At 43.4% G+C, this 18486-nt stretch overlaps 1 protein-coding gene across 2 annotated transcripts in view; it reads right to left on the bottom strand.

Moving 5' to 3' along the window:
• Positions 1 to 17810, bottom strand: part of LOC135200204 (uncharacterized) — a 116140-nt gene extending 98330 nt beyond the window's left edge. For both annotated transcript variants that reach the window (XM_064228644.1, XM_064228650.1), the window contains exon 1: positions 17659 to 17810. The gene's annotated coding sequence lies outside the window, so the exon portion shown is untranslated. The remainder of the gene's footprint in view (positions 1 to 17658) is intronic.
• Positions 17811 to 18486: the final 676 nt, after the last annotated feature.

Here is an 18486-nt window from a genome sequence, read left to right as displayed (position 1 = left end):
TGCAAAAATGAATCAAATTCAAATCAATTTAAGATAGCGTATGCCTAGCCACAACTCCCACAAATCCAAGTAAATAAATCAAAAGACAATTAGGATACTTAGCGGCAATGAAGTTTCCAAAATCCTAAGACGGAGGTACTGAAAAAGGGATTTTGACGTAAGGAAAAATCTATTTCTGGGCGATTGGCTCGTGTCGCCAGCGAAATATCCTTTAATCTATTATTTCTAGGGTAAATGTACTAACACATACCAGAGAATAAATAAAATAAGAAAAGGTCAGTATAACTGACTCGCTCACCCTGCAAGAGGGTGTCGGTATGAACACTAGGCGAGTGAGACCACTACCACGAGCCAAATACCAATAGAAATCTCCCACAACAAAAACCCTCCATGAGGAGAGCCGACCCACAGAGTGAGCAGCTCGTACTACTACTACTCCATCCCATGCTGCCGACTGCTGCGCCTCTGGTGGCCATCCTGAAGTTAGCAGACAATCTTGGGCGAAGGGATGGGTAGGGTGGGATTCGCTGGCGACAGAGCCAATCGCCAGAAATAGATTTTTCCTTACGTCAAAACCCAAATCCCTTTTCTCTTGGGCTTCAGCTCGTGTCGCTGCGCGAAATCGTACCAGAGAAATAGCACAAGATTGTAAACAAAAGTAATAAAATAAATCAGAATAGGTCTCAAATAAAAATATAAAGTAAAATATAAAAAAGAATAGTTAATTGCTAAAAAGATACAAATACACAGTGATACAAAATAGAAATATGCTTAAATTACCCTTAATTCTAAACATGTTTCTTATCATAAGGTAATTTACATATGTACAGAGGTAAATTGGCTTACATGTAACAAAATGGTATCTGTAAAGGCATGTATCAAAAATATAATAGCAATTAAAATAATCAAATGAACAAATTAATCAACAATGATAATATATAAGGAATGTATATGACTTAATATACAAAACCCGTAACCATTATAAATGAGATGTATCCCCTAGCAGAAAAATAAGGGGTAACCATCCATGAGATCAATCCATATCATCATGTGGAGTGTCCCTAGCAAAAAATAAGGGGACCCACTACATCATCATAAGAAGCAGCTAAGACACAAGGTGAATGTAAATGAACACGGTAGGAATAGACGAACTGTTGGGTGAAGCAGGTAGAAAGGAGGACTGAATCTTCTACTACAAATAACTAGAGTCAGGGAAACTATGTTTCCCGCTGCTACTGCTGAAAATTTCAGAGCTTCCAAGGACTTAAGGTAAATGACGTTTGAACACTGTCGGCGATTTCCATCCGGTATACTTTTTCAACTCATCGAAGTTCATGTGTTGGAAATAATTAATTGAGGTGGCTACTGCCCTGACATCATGTGCTTTCGGGAAAGAGTCAGGATTGGCTTGCTTAATAAAGTACAGGATTTGTTGCTGATGCCTTTAATGGATAAAGTTCCACCTTTTTCCCTCTTAAAGAGGGGACCCGATGAGGATGAGGAGGTCCTGGACAGAAAGGCTCGTAAGGTTGTAACTGGGCAAAGAGATACATCTGTGGAAGGGGTAGTACCTTCCAAGGTTCCCACCTCATCAAAGGATCTTCATTCTTTGCTAAAAAGCTACGTTCCGGAGAAAGTAGGACTTCCCCTGTGGGAAGGAATTGAACATGGTCCGGATCTCTGGATAAAGCCGACAGTTCTGAAATTCTTGCCCCTGAAGCTAAGCTTAATAAAAACAGGGTTTTTCTTAAGAGCATTATAAACGAGCATGTGTCATTATCGGTTTCTGAAGCCAGTTTTAAAACATCGTTTAAGAACCATGAAACTGACGTAGGCCTTACAGAAGGTCTAAGTCTAGCACATGCCTTAGGAATAGACGAGAAGTAGGAATCCGTCAAGTCTATGTTGAACCCAAATTGAAATATCTTTTTCAAGGCTGACTTGTTTGTCGTAATCGTGCTAGCTGCTAAACCTTTTTCAAATAAGGATCTGAAAAAGGATATAGCTGAATTAACTGTCATGATTCTAATATCTGATTCTCTCAGGAAGATTGCTAACTTTTTGACAGCAGCATCATACTGTCTCAAAGTTGAATCCCTTTTATCGGATTCCAAGAAGAGAATATTCTGAGGGTCAATATTCGCATCTCTTTTTGCCGCAAACTTCATGAAGTCCATAAAGTTAGGGTTTTTGAGAATCCCTGAGGAAGCGAACACAGTCTTCGTTTTGTACCCCCCCCCCCCCCCCCCCCCCCCCCCCCCCCCCCCCCCCCCCCCCCCCTGACTGGGAGAGCCTGGGATTGGGGATCCGTTAGATGGACGAAGGCCCAGCTCCAGAATTAGGGGATACCAATTGCTCTTCGGCCAGTCTGGGGCTACTAGAGCCACTTGACCCTTGAATGTCCTGAGTTTGTTTAAAACTTTCATGAGAAGATTCACTGGAGGAAAGACATAAATCTTCTTCCAGTTGTTCCAGTCTAGAGCCAGGGCGTCCGTGGCATAGGCCAGAGGGTCCAGGTTGGGGGCTACATAACACGGTAGTTTGTGATTCGCTTGAGATGCGAAGAGATCCACCTGTAGCCCTGGGACTCTTTGAAGGATCCATTGGAACGAACTGTTGTCCAGTGACCATTTCCGACTCTAGGGCACTGATCGGGATAACGCAGTCTGCTATGACGTTTCTCACTCCAGCTATGTGAGTGGAGAGATGCCAACTGAACTTGTCTCCAGGGAGAAGATGGCTACCATGACATGATTTAGATGACGGCTGACTTATGGAGCCTCCTTGTTTGCTATACCAAATGTACTACCACTGCGCTGCTCCAGAACTAGCTTTATGTGGGAGTACTTTGGTGGGCGCAACCTTTTTAGAGTCAAGAACACTGCCATTGCCTCCAGTACGTTTATATGGAACTGACTGAAACTGAGGTGACCAAGTTCCTTGAACCTTTTGACCTGGGAATACCCTCCCCAACCGCTTAAGGACGCGTCTGTGTGGATGGTGATCCCTGGTGGAGGGAACTAAGGGGTACTGACACTGACAAATTCTTGACTCTCGCCCACGGCCGAAGTCGATTCTTTAGAATCAGAGGGACTGAGGATAGTTTGTCCCTGGACCTGACATTTGCTCGTGAGCGCCAGATTCTGGTTAGGTCTTTCAGTTTGGCTTTCATTAAGACGTTCGTCACTGATGCAAACTGGAGAGAACCCAGGATCCTCTCCTGAGCTCTCCTTGACGCCAGTTTGTGACTTAGAAATTGCTTGACTGACTTCGCTATTTCTTTCCTTTTGGTTGATGGAATCGACAGAGTATGGGAGGATAGATTCCATTGAATGCCCAGCCACTGAAAGTTTGACTCTGGAGTGAGTCTTGACTTGGTCCTGTTTATCTTGAAGCCTAGATATTCCAGGAACTGAAATCACTTTCAGTGTAGCTCTGTGCATTCCTCGACTGTTGAAGCCCAGATCAACCAATCGTCGAGATACGCTACTACCATAATCCCTTGTGACCTGAGTTGTTGCACTACCACTTCCGCTAGTTTCGTGAACACCCTGGTGCCACGTTGAGTCCGAAGGGAACTACCTTGAAGGAGAATGCTGGTCTCCTATCTTGAAACCCAGATATGGACGGAAGTGTCTTGCAATAGGGATATGATAGTAGGCGTCTGTAAGATCGATAGAGGTGGTGACGGCCCCACGGGGAAGTAAGGTCCGCACCTGTGAGATCGTGAGCATCTTGAACTTGTCGCAGCGGATGGCTAAGTTTAAGCGGGACAAGTCTAAGATTACCCTTCTTTTTGTGAGCCTTTCTTTGGCACGCTGAACAAGCGACCTTGAAATTTTAATCTCTTGACTCTCGCTATAGCTCCTTTCTGAAGGAGGTCCTCTGCGTACTCTGTCAATTCCTTGGAAGGAAGTTGACGGAAAGGTCTGGATGGAGTGGGTTCGTCAACCAGCTCCAACCCAGGCCTTTTGACACTATGCTCTGAGCCCATTCGCTGAAGTTCCACCGGTGGCGAAAGTGAAACAGCCTCCCTCCTACCTGAAGTTCTTCATTGTTCTGGTAACCGCCTCGGCCTCCTCTGAAGTCTTTCATCCCCTATTAAAGGGGCCTCCCGATCCTCTCCCACGAAAGGAACGCTTACCTCTGCCTCCCTTACCCTGAGCGGTCATACTTCTGTGAAGCTTGACTCTCGAAGGCTTGATTGTAAGCTGGAGAGATGGCGTAAGAGGTGGAGGGCTGAGGCTGAGGGGATATCACATAAATTGGCTGTGATTGAGCCTTAGAGGTGGAAGGTTGGGCTGTTTGCACTAAGGGCACCGCTGGAACTTGCTGAGGAAAGCGTGGCTGCTTTTTCTGGTAAGGATGGAAACGCCTAGGTTTCCTCTGTCCCTTACCTTTAGGTGTTAGGTCTTGTCTCCTCTTAGCCGTAAGGCCCCAAACGGTCCTTAAGGCTCTGGTTCAGCCTCGTAGCCTCTGACTGACTTCCTTCACATAGCTTCTGGGAAGAGATCTGCTCCCCAGATGTTAGAACGAGAGTAACCTATTCGGCTCATGTCGAATGGTTGCCTCTTGTAGGACATGCTTCCTACAATTCGTTCTAGCAGTGGCAAACTCAAACATATCCGACTGTACCGTTTGAGTCAGGGCTTTGGTCATGAGCTTAAAAAGCGGTTCTGAGCCATAAGCTATGGTTGCTACCTCGGACATAGCCATAGAGTTAATGATCGGCTAATCGCGATTTCGCGTCAAATTCAGCCTGAATAAGGCTATCTGGGAGATATCACCAAACTGCTCCATAGCACAGTCCGTTTGAGTTTGCCAGCTGAGAAGGTGTTGGAGGTCCTCCCACAATTCTCCGGCTGAGGGGAGCAACGGAGATGTGGGATCTGCTTCCTTCAATTGAGGCATGGGTTTCCCCCTTCTGGGCCGCTGGGATGGTAGACCTCGCGATCTTTGTCAGGAACGGGAGCGGGGTGGGGACTCTCATCCATTGTGAAAATGGTAAAGGGACTCTTGAAAGGTTGTATCTGGTATTAGAACAACTCCATGGTCCTCTAACCATCTGAGCCATTTCTCTCTGAGCCGGTTCTCGTGAATAGAGGACTGTCTCCTTTGGTACCCTATATCATCCCGAACCATGGCTGAAGCTGTAAGCCTTGCGTAGACCTATGAACGGAGGCTGGAGGTCTTCCGGGAAGAACTCGAAGTCCTCTATCCTTCGAGTTCCGAATTCCGGTATGGAAATGAGACCGTCTTGGAAGGGGGCGTATGACGCTACTCTCCATGGATTGTTCATCGAGAACGGAGGTAGCGAGTCATACGGAGGAAGCTGAGTTCCACTCGTATTGAAAGTGAAGGAGAGGCCTAGAGGGGCTTCTCTCAGTCCGGCTATAATGGAGTCCTGGGAAGTAATCCTATCCGACAGACGAGAGATCATTTGTTCCATGCTACTCTTTAGGGTGGGACCCAACCAGGTCGCCCACCTGTTGCAACAGGCCAGCATTGGAGTCCAAGGCCGGAGGCTGCTGCGGAGGTGGAGGGGTGGCTCTGAATCGGAACCAAGGGTAGCGGAACTGGTGACTCTGCCGGGGTGCGAGATCTCTCTCTGGAGGATTTACTCCTCGAGGACTTAGAGCCGGAGCTAGAAGCTTTAGACCTGTCCTGCTCCGGGATTCCCAGCCGGAGACTTAGTGAGGAGGATGACGCCGAAGTCGACTTCTTAGACGACGACGACGTCTTAGTCAAGGATTTCACTGCTTGACCCTTGACCTTAGGTCTAACCGAAGCGTCAGGAGGAGTATATAATTCAATCACCTGTAAAGCCTTGGAAGGATGGAGAGGTTGCAGGAGTAGAAGAAACAGTCACACCCAAGGGTGACCCTTGGGTGTCCACCCTACCTACCTCGACCAACAGGTCGTCTACACCTACCATAGGTTCCACATTAATATCTAAAGTCGCGACGTCCGTGGAGATATCCTGGTCTTGGTCAGTTAATGAGGCAGCCAGCTGTTGTTGGATGAAGGCGATAGTAGGGGCCGCCTCTACTGGGTCGACGTATCCTGTCGCCTTGCCTCCGGGGAAGATTAACAGCGCCAACCGCTTCTCCAAGATGTAGGGCATACCCTTGGCGGCGTTCTTCCCAAAACCGCCGACCCCAGGCCCGCAGGGTTGCCAGAGCGTATCTTCACTGCCGGCGCCTGGAAGAGAGGGCGAAGATTAGATTTAAGAATCACTTAAAACTAAAACTTAAAATAAATATAAACTTAAACTTAGATGCCTTAGTTAAAGTGGATGATGAAAACTTAAGCACTAAAACAGAAGCGGAGCAGCTACCGGGGAGATGGAATACTCACCCCTTCTAAAAGCTGAGCTCACCAGATCGAACATATGGTACACGTCTCATGGTACCAGACCTGGATGTCCCCGTGCAGAGTCGCGCATGGAGCATGGGACCGGCAAACTTCGTGTCCACATGGGTCCTGAAGTGTGGCGGCGCATCCCGGATGCTCACAGTTGGTGGCCTGTAAGTGGGAAGACACATGAGTATCTTAAAGAATACACTTACAGGCTAAGGACAGAAGAACTCCGTTGCATGCCGGAGCTCGGAAAAAAATTTGGGCATAACCCCCCCCTGCATCGCCTGAATAGGCTATAATCCCGGAGATATCCGGTAAGACATGTAGGGAGGGGGGGGAAGGTTTTAGGTACTTTAAGATAAACTTATAGTTAATCTAATAACATTAAACCTAAACTCAAACGAACGGAACAAGTCCAGTGCGTAGCGGAGTGTAGTAACTCAGCAATACGGTAAGGTTCGCAGGGACCCACTGTATGTTCCGGTCCACTACTGGGTGGACTAACATCTTCCCGCTGGATGCTAGGACTCCGATCAGGAAAGGAGTCCTAGTAAGGTCGGGAAGGGCGAGGAGACATACAGGCTCGAGCGAACCGGAGCGACAAGGAAGCAACGGATGGGGGGAAAGGCCAGTACCCCCCACCACATTACCACCGGGCCGGACCGATGAGCCGGAGAGGTCGCGTCCAGTCTGGGTCTGTCCCGTCTCCCTGGCCCCTCCGCCTGAGGGGGAGAGAGGGAAGCATGCTCGGGTATGTGGAGCGAGCCGTGGCAGACCGACCCACCCTCCCCCGACTCAATGGAAGAGCGGGAGGAGGGGGGAAGGGGACTGGGTGGCCAGGCGTCTGGCTGTCTCGTGATCGCGTAGTGACCACGAGACGGTAAGACTAAAATAAGACAACTAAGCCTAGGACCAACCAACTGATCAGAGAGATGCTATCGGGAAGCAACTGAACTGAAAAGCGGTAGCATGGAGACCCACTGGGCCAAAACCGACTGATCAGAGAGATGCTATAGGGAAGCAACCGAACTGATGAGCGGTAGCATAGGCTCGATGAGCCAGGACCTAGGCTAAGCCAGACGCCTAACTAACCTAACCATAACAAAATACATGGTATAATAAAATAAAATACAGAAAGAACAATATAGTAGGAGAAAAAATCCAGGAGTGTACGACTAACCCGAAGGAAAGTCTACCACTCAAAGCTAGTCAGAGGCCGATACTAAGAGCCGGGACTAGGGTCTGGAAAGAAGAAGCCTACATAAGGTAAAAGACATGCATGCATGACAAACCTGAGTAGACAGTACCCTAAGTAAAACGGATAATTAATATAGAGCGTACATAGATAAGGGGATGTTCTAGGTATGGGAGACCGAGAACGAACCCACCACGCGGCAGAACCATGCTGCCATGCTTCCGACCCCGAGTTCGTATTTATACCTAAAAAACGGCAAATACTGACTGAGGGCCGGAAAGAACCAACTAACCATAAATACTGAGTACTTAACTTAGCTGCTGCAATAGCTGCACGCTCCATTATAGATAAATCCAACGAAAGGGCACAAAAAAACACAGAGAGAAAAATAGCACAAGTGACTCGTGTGCGCTAACTTAAAAGGATGGCCACCAGAGGCGCAGCAGTCGGCAGCATGGGATGGAGTAGTAGTAGTACGAGCTGCTCACTCTGTGGGTCGGCTCTCCTCATGGAGGGTTTTTGTTGTGGGAGATTTCTATTGGTATTTGGCTCGTGGTAGTGGTCTCACTCGCCTAGTGTTCATACCGACACCCTCTTGCAGGGGTGAGCGAGTCAGTTATACTGACCTTTTTCTTATTTTATTATTCTCTGGTATGTGTTAGTACATTTACCCTAGAAATAATAGATTAAAGGATATTTCGCGCAGCGACACGAGCTGAGCCCAGAAACAGGTGTTTTCAGCACCGGCGACAGAAAAATTATGAATAGAAAATGGGAATGGTTCCTGATACCCGCCTCCCAGTGGCGGGAATGGGTACTAACCACCTGGCCGACCACTGCGTGTGTCGGAAGTTTTTAAAATTCTGTCGGACTTCAGAAAATACAGCTATATATATATCTGACAGGTAAGTTTCATGAACAAACTAACCCTTCTTCCAACCTTGCTCGAGAGAGCCACCACCTTAGGTCCTCTTTTATTTGATCTGTGACAGGAAAGGTAATCGAGTCTGGTGTCTTTCCTGCACCAAGAGGCTCTCCAGGAAAAACTGCAAGAGGTCTCATGTGCAGTCTTCCCAACGTCACAAATTTCTCCACTGACGTCAATTTGCCCAGGAGCCTCATCCACTGATTGGCAGAACTTACTTTTTTGTCCAAGAACTCCTGATTGTCTCCAGACAGCTTGAACCCTCTTCGGGACAGAAAAGCCCGAAAACTTGAGCATTCAGAATCATCCCCAAATAAAGGATGCTCTGAGATGGAACCAACTGGGACTTCTGTTTTTTGTTGACCAGAATTCCCAACTTTCTGGCAAGATCCAGAGTTGTTCCAAGGTCCTTCATGCACCGACTCTCTGATTCCGACCGGAGAAGCCAATCGTCCAGATAGAGGGAGATTCTTACTCCTAATATGTGCAACCAGCTTCCTATCGGGGATAGAACCCTGGTGAAAACTTGAGGAGCGGTCGCTAGTCCGAAGCAAAGCGCCCGAAACTGAAACACCTTGCCTTCGAACATGAACCTCAGGTACTTCCGAGATTCGCGATGTATCGGAATGTGAAAATAAGCGTCTTGCATGTCCAGAGAGACCATCCAATCCCCCTGTCCGATGGACTCCAGAACCGACGGAGTGGTCTCCATATGAAATGTTGTTTTCTGGACATGCAAGTTCAGGGCGCTCACATCCAAAACCGGCCTCCAGCCCCCTGATGACTTGGGAACTACAAAAAGGCGATTGTAAAAGCCTGGAGGAAAATCCCCTCTATCTGTTCTATCGCTTCTTTGAGAACAAGCGCTTCCAATTCTGCGGCTAGCGCCAGAAATTTGTCTGAGCCCGGAGAGTATGACCTGGAATGGAATTGGCACAGGTGAGAGCGAGGGAGGTGAAACGAGAGGAATACGATAGCCGAACTTGAGTACTTTGCAACTACCCAGGCTTCTGCTCCTCGTTTTTCCCAATGTTTTCCCAAATTTTTCCCCCTCCCAAAACAGAGCCAGCCTGGTTTCACTGGTGCATGAAGAACCGAGCTTTCATTTGGAAGGTTTGTTAACCTTGGCCGAGGCCTTAGACTGAGGTCGCAAATTCGACTTCGGCCGAAAGAAGCGCTTGGGTTTTCTCCCTCGAAAAGGCGCTTGGGCCAGAGGAGAAACCGAAGGAAAACAGTCTCCAAAGGAGCTTTAGGTCTCTTAGTAGACTGTGCCAGTAAATCCGAAGTAGATTTCTTATCTAGTGCAGACGAAATTGACAACACTACATCGTCTGGAAAGAGGTTATCTTTCACAAAAGGAGCAAACAAGAGAGCAGACTTCTGTTGGGAAGTAACCCTTTTAGAAGCAAAAGAGCACCAAAGTTGCCTTTTCTTAAGGGTACCAAAGGCGATGAGCGAAGCTAACTATCACATCCATCCCTAATGGATTTGTCCGCACAGAACAGAACACCAATCCAATCCTCCGCTAACTCCTGAGAAAAGAAGAAGGACAGTCTTCGATCTTGGCCGCTAAAGCGCCAATAGTCCAATTAAGGAAAGCTAAGATTCCAAAAGTTTAAATTGATTCTTTACAACGTGTCCAACTCAGGCGCTGTAAAGAAAAACTTTCGCTGCGGCGAAAGCAGATCTTCTAGAGGAGTCAATTAAACTGGAGAAGTCTCCCTGGGAGGAGGCAGAAACTCCCAGAGAAGGAGCTTCCCCCAGTTACATAAAACCTATACCTCTTACGAAGCAACTTAGAGGGAGGGTAAGCAAAAGAGCCTTCCACCTAAATCTTTTCTTTTCATAGACATCCATTTCTCGTCTCTTTCGAATGTCTAACCGCTTTAGATAGAACAAGTTTTGGCGGGGGAGGAAGAGGGTCTGAAGTTTTTCCTCCTCATCAAAAAAGTCTAAGTTTGGGGATCGCGGGCCATCCGCTTTCTCAAAATAATCTGGATAAGATCCAGAAGAAATCTAAGGAACGTGAATAACACGAGAGGTGATGTGAATCCTCCTCCTCTACTTCTTCTTCATTCTCCGAAACCGCCGAAGAAGTAGACGGAACTACAACCGGATCTGAAGGTTTCGAACACCCTTGGACTCATTCATCCAGTTGGTTAACATCTCTCTGCTTGCGCAAAGGCGCCAGAGACGAATCAAAAACAGTTAACGTAGGCTTGGAAAGAGCCTAAATGTTCAGCAGGAGGCGGAAAAACTACTTGCGCTTCGCTCGGAGCCGCCGAAATTCGAGGCGAAACAGGCGCATCAGGCGTAACAGACGAGAAAGCGCCTAAAGAAACACCCTTAGAACTGCTAGCTACAGCGCTAAAACCACAATCTCTACTAGTAGATGGAGCCGAAAAAGGCACAGATTGAGGCGACGAACGAGCCGCTAACGGCCGAGGCGCAACCCTACTCTCAGGCTCCTTATACCGCTTGACCTGGAGGAGGCGAAGAATCAGCGCCTGAACGCCTCTTTAAGGGACGCGAAACGGGCGAATCGCCAAGAGCGCCGCGCGACCGGAGACGAATCGCTTGAATCATTCGAAAGGCGTCTGACCGCAACACCTTTCCAACGCTTAACCGAGCCCTGTTGAGGAACAACAGGCTCAACAAGAGAGGCGCCTGTCTGTGGGCAAATCCCGATCGACTCCCTTGGACTTCTGGTATGTCTTCTCCCCGGTGCGGGGGAGCTGGACAGTGACCTTTGTCTAGGAGACGTGTCAGGACAGACAGACGCACCCTCAACTACACTCTTACCTGAAGCCGCTTTCTCCAAAAACGTCTTAACTGAATTACCAAGTTGCAAAACCGTATTCGCTAGTACCGCTTAAAATTTCTGATCTAACCTCGATTCCAGACTGGCAATGGTGTCGGAAGAAACTACACGGGAAGCCGGTAGAAGTGGGATTAGTAGGAGGAATAGGAGGTGTAGTTAAAGGAGACATAACAATTTGAGGAGAAACAGAAGGAACAGATACATCGCAAGACGAAGCAGAGCTAAGTGTACTTTCCCTAAGCGCTGCTTTTCTAATTCTGTCTTTAGCTAATTTCTCCGAGTATGAACTAAAAAACTTCCATTGAGAATCAGTCCAATCACTACACTCATTACATGTTCGATCTGATGAACAAACCTGTCCCCTACACTTAACACATTTAGTGTGAGAATCATACTCTAACTTGGATAATCTAGTTTTACATCCTGAGATGCAAAACCTAACTCCCGACGGACTAGAATCCGACATGGCAACGCCTAAATAATAAGCAAAATAACAACAACGCCAAAAAAGAGTACTTCACCAATTCCGAAGATCAAATCCACAAGAAAAAAAGCAAAGCAAAGTCATCCAACCGCACCGACCACCGATGTTCACCGGACGCCGGCAGGAAAAGAATTGGATTCACCTGGGCAGTTGTACCTGGTTCTCCCGCGAGTGGAGGGAGATGACGTCATCACCACCAGTGTTGGCGACGCCTACGCGCTAAATTTGAATTTAGTATCCTGCCGCTCGTGGAAATCACGGCTGTATAATTGTTCGGTAAGACACTACAATAAAAAAGAATTTTAAGTAATATTTATTCGGGCGACTGTAATTAACCCCCAGGGGCTCGTACTAAACACGGCGAAATACATTTGACGCCCCAATTCCTGGTGGCTTTCTAATTCGCGGGGACGAACGATACGGAATGCTAATACGTATAGAAATACCCATTGCTATGATATAAAATTATTAGTTTGGGTTCGAATCAGCCACGGTCCGAATAAGCCTGCATCCGAGCAGACGACAGATAAGTGGATTATACAGTGGGGCCTCGCTTAGTCACGGATCAGCAATCACGGATTCAGTTAATCACGGGTTTTTCCTTGGACCACTTAGTCTATATATCCCTGGTATGAATCACAGCATCGCGGGCTTGTTGGTGGTAGGCTAAGCCTCGTCCGGTTCCGATAACCAACAAATGCATGAACAGATTCACATTATGATATTAACTGACAATAAAGGTAATAAAACCATTCTCACCTTATATATTATTGGCATATCTTCTAATATATAGCCTATTCATGGAATAATTCCACATCATTGACATCAACTTGTAGTTAAGCGGCCAGCAGAAATGTAAACATTGAGTTACACTTCACAGCACCTTTGTCATTCTTAACATTTTAGAAATGTTAATAATAGTAGTTTAATTACAGTAGTAATAAAATTTAGGAAAACATAAATTTTCAATTCGAACTTCATTATTGTTTTGGTATAACGTAATCAACTTCTCTGAACACTGCAGTCATACAAACGATAATTGTCATAGATTATCGTATGTTGTTTGCAATCGGCGACGAAGCGTAAACGTAATAAAACCATTTTTTCTACAAAGTACCGATGTATTTTTACGTAAGTATCCTCTAAACTCTGTCATAAATCACTTTACTTACTTTTTTGTGAAGTCCAAATGCTACGTATATTCCGGAAAATTAACGAAATCACGAATTTTATCATAGGGCAAGATTTGCTAATTACTGTTTTCTTCTTTTTTTCATGACTAAATGCATTTTTAGAATAAAACTCATTCACAAATTTTCAAATACTATGAAAGTAAATAGCAAAATCTCTCTCTCTCTCTCTCTACTCTCCCTCTCTCTCTCTTCTCTCTCTATCTCTCTCTCTCTCCTCTGCCTTCCTCTCTCATATCACTTACAGAAAAAAAAACTATAATACTGATCTATTATTATCGTAATAAAAGAACAAGATGGTCCCCGAAAGAATAGAAATATGTGTTGCCATATTTTTAGTCTTTCTGTGATTTACGAAACTGTGCTTCAATACAACTTTTATAGTTGACTCAATGATTATCACATAATATAACAGTATACAAGAGAATATCTTATCACTATCCATGTTTCATTTCTTATCATAAAATATTTAAAATACAAATTTCATTGTTATTCTCGAGCTAAGATAGTCATGGTCTAGTACCAAGCTGCTCTCTCAAGCTATTCTCGTCCTAAGCTGCTATCTCAAGCTATTCAAGTTACTCTCGTCACAAGCTGCTCTCTCTCTCTCTCTCTCTCTCTCTCTCTCTCTCTCTCTCTCTCTCTCTCTCTCTCAATGAAATATGAATTACTGTATCATAATATCATAAACTATTATGTAAAAAGTTAATAATAATAATAATTCCATTGATAAATTAGTTTCTTTTAGCAACAATTGTTTTCCAAAATAATTCTTTCGGTAATAAACGTCCATCAGCTGATTCTAAACGTAAACAAAAGACAAAACTAGATTTGTATTGCTGTATTTTGCTGCTCTCTCAAGCTATTCTCGACCTAAGCTGCTATCTCAAGCTATTCAAGTTACTCTCGTCACAAGCTGCTCTCTCTCTCTCTCTCTCTCTCAATGAAATATGAATTACTGTATCATAATATCATAAACTATTATGTACAAAGTTAATAATAATAATAATTCCATTGATAAATTCGTTTCTTTTAGCAACAATTGTTTTCCAAAATAATTCTTTCGGTAATAAACGTCCATCAGCTGATTCTAAACATAAACAAAAGACAAAACTAGATTTGTATTGCTGTATTTTGCTATTTATACATTAATATTATAGTTGGGTGCTGTAATCATTACAGTAAATCATGTTTTTTTATCATAAATATGTTCATTCACGAAATTGATATACTATGTACTTTTAGTTTGGTGCAGAAGCCAAATCATGAAAATAGAAAGGAATTGTTAGGTAATTATAATTTTGTTTGCTGATCTGATGCAGGGGAAATTGAAGATAGGAAAGAAAACTTTGAAACTGTTTGAATTTAGTTTAAGGTGATAGTTGAAGAAATATTTGGTGCTTGAACTAAAGTAGGCAGTTATAAACATTGAAATAGTGGTCTTGGGTGGGTTAAATTATGAAAAGTAGGCAGTTTAAAGCAAATTTTCAGGGGGGGGGGGTACCAGGAAAATAATACGAGTTTTATTTACTTATCACGGGGGGTTCTGGGCCCTATCCCCCGTGATTAACGAGGCCCTACTGTATATGTTTTTTTGTTGTTGTTTTTTTGGCTAGCATTTTTCATTAATTTAAGTCTATACTAGTATTTTTATTTTTTTTAATAACTGTATGCCAGAAATAAATGTAACCTTTAATGTTTGCATGCTAAGAATGGCAAAATCATCGTTGCCACATTAGTGCAGCTTCACACATATGCCGAAGCATTATTATAAACCGTTTCCATGAATTCTTGTTGTCATAGTAATGCAATAATGATAAAATTCCTTTAATATTTATGTATATATACTTTCAATACATAGGCTAATTTCACCAATTTCCACGTTTTGTGTAAGTCTTATACCCAGTTTGGAGGGTGAACACATACCAATTGGCAACAGAGAGAGAGAGAGAGAAAGGAAGGTAAAGGAAGTAAGAAGGAAAGGGGTGGCGGTGGAGGTGGGGGGAGAGGGTAGATGGAGCTTTTTACACGTGTTCGTATCCATTTCTGGATAATGGAGTTTTTGTCTCTTGGTACAAGGACAAGTGTCTTTATTCTTTACGATTAGTGATTCCCGATACCCTTATAAATTTCGTTCTGATACGAATGGTCGTTACAGAAATATTGCCAAAAAACGTGCTTGCACTGTCTCTGAAACCCATAGTAGGTATGCTACTTAGTTGTTAATCAAGTTTTTTGTAATCAAGTATTTTTTACAAGCTAACTATTGTATAAATTTGTATTTTTCTCAATCAAAACATATACCACTCAATGCTAACTTTCCTCTTTCAACGACTTTCTGGTCATTGCAAATTCGGCCCCATTAATTTCTTATGGTGCGAAAACAGACAGAGGCCCAAGGACTAAAAGCGATTGCGTCACACTACGGCGGTAATCCGGCAGTAAAACATCTTCATATATCCAAAAGGTAAATAATAAAGATATATATGCGCATTACAATTACGTATAACAATTACACGAATAGCTGATAACAATCTGCATGAATAACTGGCTAACTGTTCTGCAATAAAGTTGATTATTGCAATTCATTTACAATAGATACGAAAGTCAAGATGTCGTGACGTCATAATACAGGACTTAAAAGAACGATCTAATTCCGAAAAATAATTACTTAAATTTGAGTCAGAATCAAGTTACTTTATCAATAACGAATATTTTCAAATTAATCATCATAAATATGTAAAATATTGATGTTTTACTATTTATTTAAATAATTACCCAGTGCACGTTTCGTCGTCATCTTCTACCAAAACAGTTATTTCCTTAAAAACGTCGTGCCCAGTGACCGTGTTCCGATTGTTGTGATGAAAGTGCCCCAGCATGTATGGGTACAAGTGGTGTGCGGATTTATCACAGGAAATGGGAAGTTTGTTGACACAAGCAACTCCACAAACATCGAGATGGCGTCAACTCCTAACATATTTAAGAGCAAGTAAAAATTTCGAAAGCGTTTTGGTGAGATTTGCACTGCGTTGGCCACCCTTTTCACTACCCTCTGTTTAATGCTTTAAATTTGGCCTTAATTTCTAACTTTGGAGAAAATACTTACTTCGAAAGGAGAGTAGAGGTCTTTAGCTCCGTCCTTCACCAACAACAAGCCACGACTGATGCCCATCTCCGGTGTCAGGATGTGTTATAAGTACTTTTTCGGAGGGTGGCATGCCATGACCGTCGGTGTGTTGAGCCAGTCCATGGGGTTGTTTACCCTATATCACATTATGTTGACGAAACTTCAATCTTTTGAATGGTATGCTTAAAGTTGTAATTGTATTCTTGTTTCACCAATTAAATATCAAGTGAATATCTTAGACCCTGTGGCAGGATCACAAGCTTAATGAAGACAAGTGGCAAAACCCTCCCCACATTAACCTAATCACTGCAGCTGCCAAATCTACCCTCAGTCACACTTTCTTCTTTACACAACAAAATACACGCAGGACATTTGACCTACACCTATACAAAAACAAAACAAAAAAAAAAAACACACAAAACACTTGTAATTAGGTAGGTACCAACTCCAGATATTCCAGGGCTATCCTGTGCTGTCCGCTGGTTAAGGTCACTGGGACACCAACAACAACAACATCAACAACAACAACCAAGAACCACGACACCACAACTCAACACAACAACGCCACGGACTACAACCCAACAACTCAACAACCAAGGACAACTACAACACAAAAACAACCAAGGAACACAACCACAACTTAACAACACAGCAACCAACCAAGGAACATAACCACAACCTAACAACACAACCACCAACCAAGGAACACAACCTCACATACCTATAGTAGCTATAGTAGTAACAACAAAACACAACAAAAGACCACAGCACAAACAACACAAAAATCACAACACAAAATAAAAGGCAACACAAACACCCACTAACAACACCAAGAAATCAAACAACAACAAGGACAACAGCATAGGCACAACTCTAAGCAAACAACACTAACTCAACAATACCTAACTAAAAACAAATCAACAAAACACAACTTAGCCTATCTGACCAAAATGCTTTCAACACACTGCTGCTAACACTACTGGCTGTCACAGGCTCTAACCCAAGACTCACTGAAAAAACACTAAAAACACAGAGCTCTAACAATCAACAGCACCAACAGACAGCCCAGAACCCACCAACAACCAATTCAGTCATTAGTACTAACTACCTAGGTATCCATACAACAATTAGCCTAGGGTAGTACACCCCCCCCCCCCTCTCTCTCTCTCTCTCTCTCACACACACACAGACGTTGTCAAATGGAACTCCATAACTCCTCCATAACCAGGCCAGCGTGATGACGATGGATCGCCCGTGATTGTTTACCCTAGCTAGGTAGTATAATAAATTACCTAGCTATAATGAAGAAAAGACATATAGAAAAAGCATAAAAAAGCTGTAATTATCCCAGTCAGGGATGGCAGGTAGTACCTAGAAGCTAGTCTTCAATTTTACCGGTTTTTACTTAACCATACCAATTAGCTACACTTGGTACTAGCCTAACTAGGGTAGTAGGCAAGTGGGCCCGGTAAAGCATACCTAAAGCCTACTAAACCCATAACTCCTTAGTGTAAGACTTGACCTACAGGTTATGGTAAGAAAAGGTAACTCACCTGCGGTAGTCATTATGTCCTAAGACAATAATTACACTTCACCAGTAAACTTAGAGTAAGTTATCAAAGGCTATTAAGAGCTTACGCATGGCATATTAGTAGTAATAGTTACAATCTGTATCCTCTGCAACGGCTCCCTTCGTTAAAGATTGGCTTCGATTGTACTTATTTTTAAAGTTTAATTTACCTCTTTTCAACTTCCTGAAGGTATATCAGTTAGCATTGCATGTTATGCAATAAAGTAACTAAAAAAAGCTTCACATTTTAATTTACGCAACATATTTACTACTTGTTCCTATAACTGTTCCTCATCGTTTAGGTTTAGCGTATTAACATATCTTCTAATGTGCTTTCTTTAAATGTCATATAGATATTGGTGTTGAATTTTCATTAAGTTCTCTTTCCCACGTATTTTGTCCAAATTTTATATCTCATCCCCTCCCCCCCCACGTCTGCTCAATTTTGGTTTATGTCTCTTTCACATACTCCTAATTTTCCACAATCCAGGAATGATCATTCTGTTCCAAGCTTTATGTCACTAATGAAGATAATAGCTGATATTTGTATAGCTTTCTGCTCCTTTTGTGAGTGATGGCAAATAAAAACGATGTAATTGACAAATGAAATTAAGAAAGGTAAAATGTAAAAATAAGAAGTTATAGCCTATCTATCACTAATTACATGAGAGAAAAAATGATATAAAATATATTTATCCAGCCAATGTAGAAAATATATGTAAAAATATGTCAAAATGAAAAACAAAATTAAGAACTCAGTTAATTTAATTTTGCAGATCTGTGAACTGTAACCTACATCTGTTTATAGATA

This window comes from Macrobrachium nipponense, chromosome 23, assembly GCF_015104395.2.
Source record: "Macrobrachium nipponense isolate FS-2020 chromosome 23, ASM1510439v2, whole genome shotgun sequence".
NCBI classification, from domain to species: Eukaryota; Metazoa; Arthropoda; class Malacostraca; order Decapoda; family Palaemonidae; genus Macrobrachium; species Macrobrachium nipponense.
The sequence above is the reverse complement of the archived record's forward strand: the minus strand, read 5'-3'. Positions and strand labels throughout refer to the sequence as shown.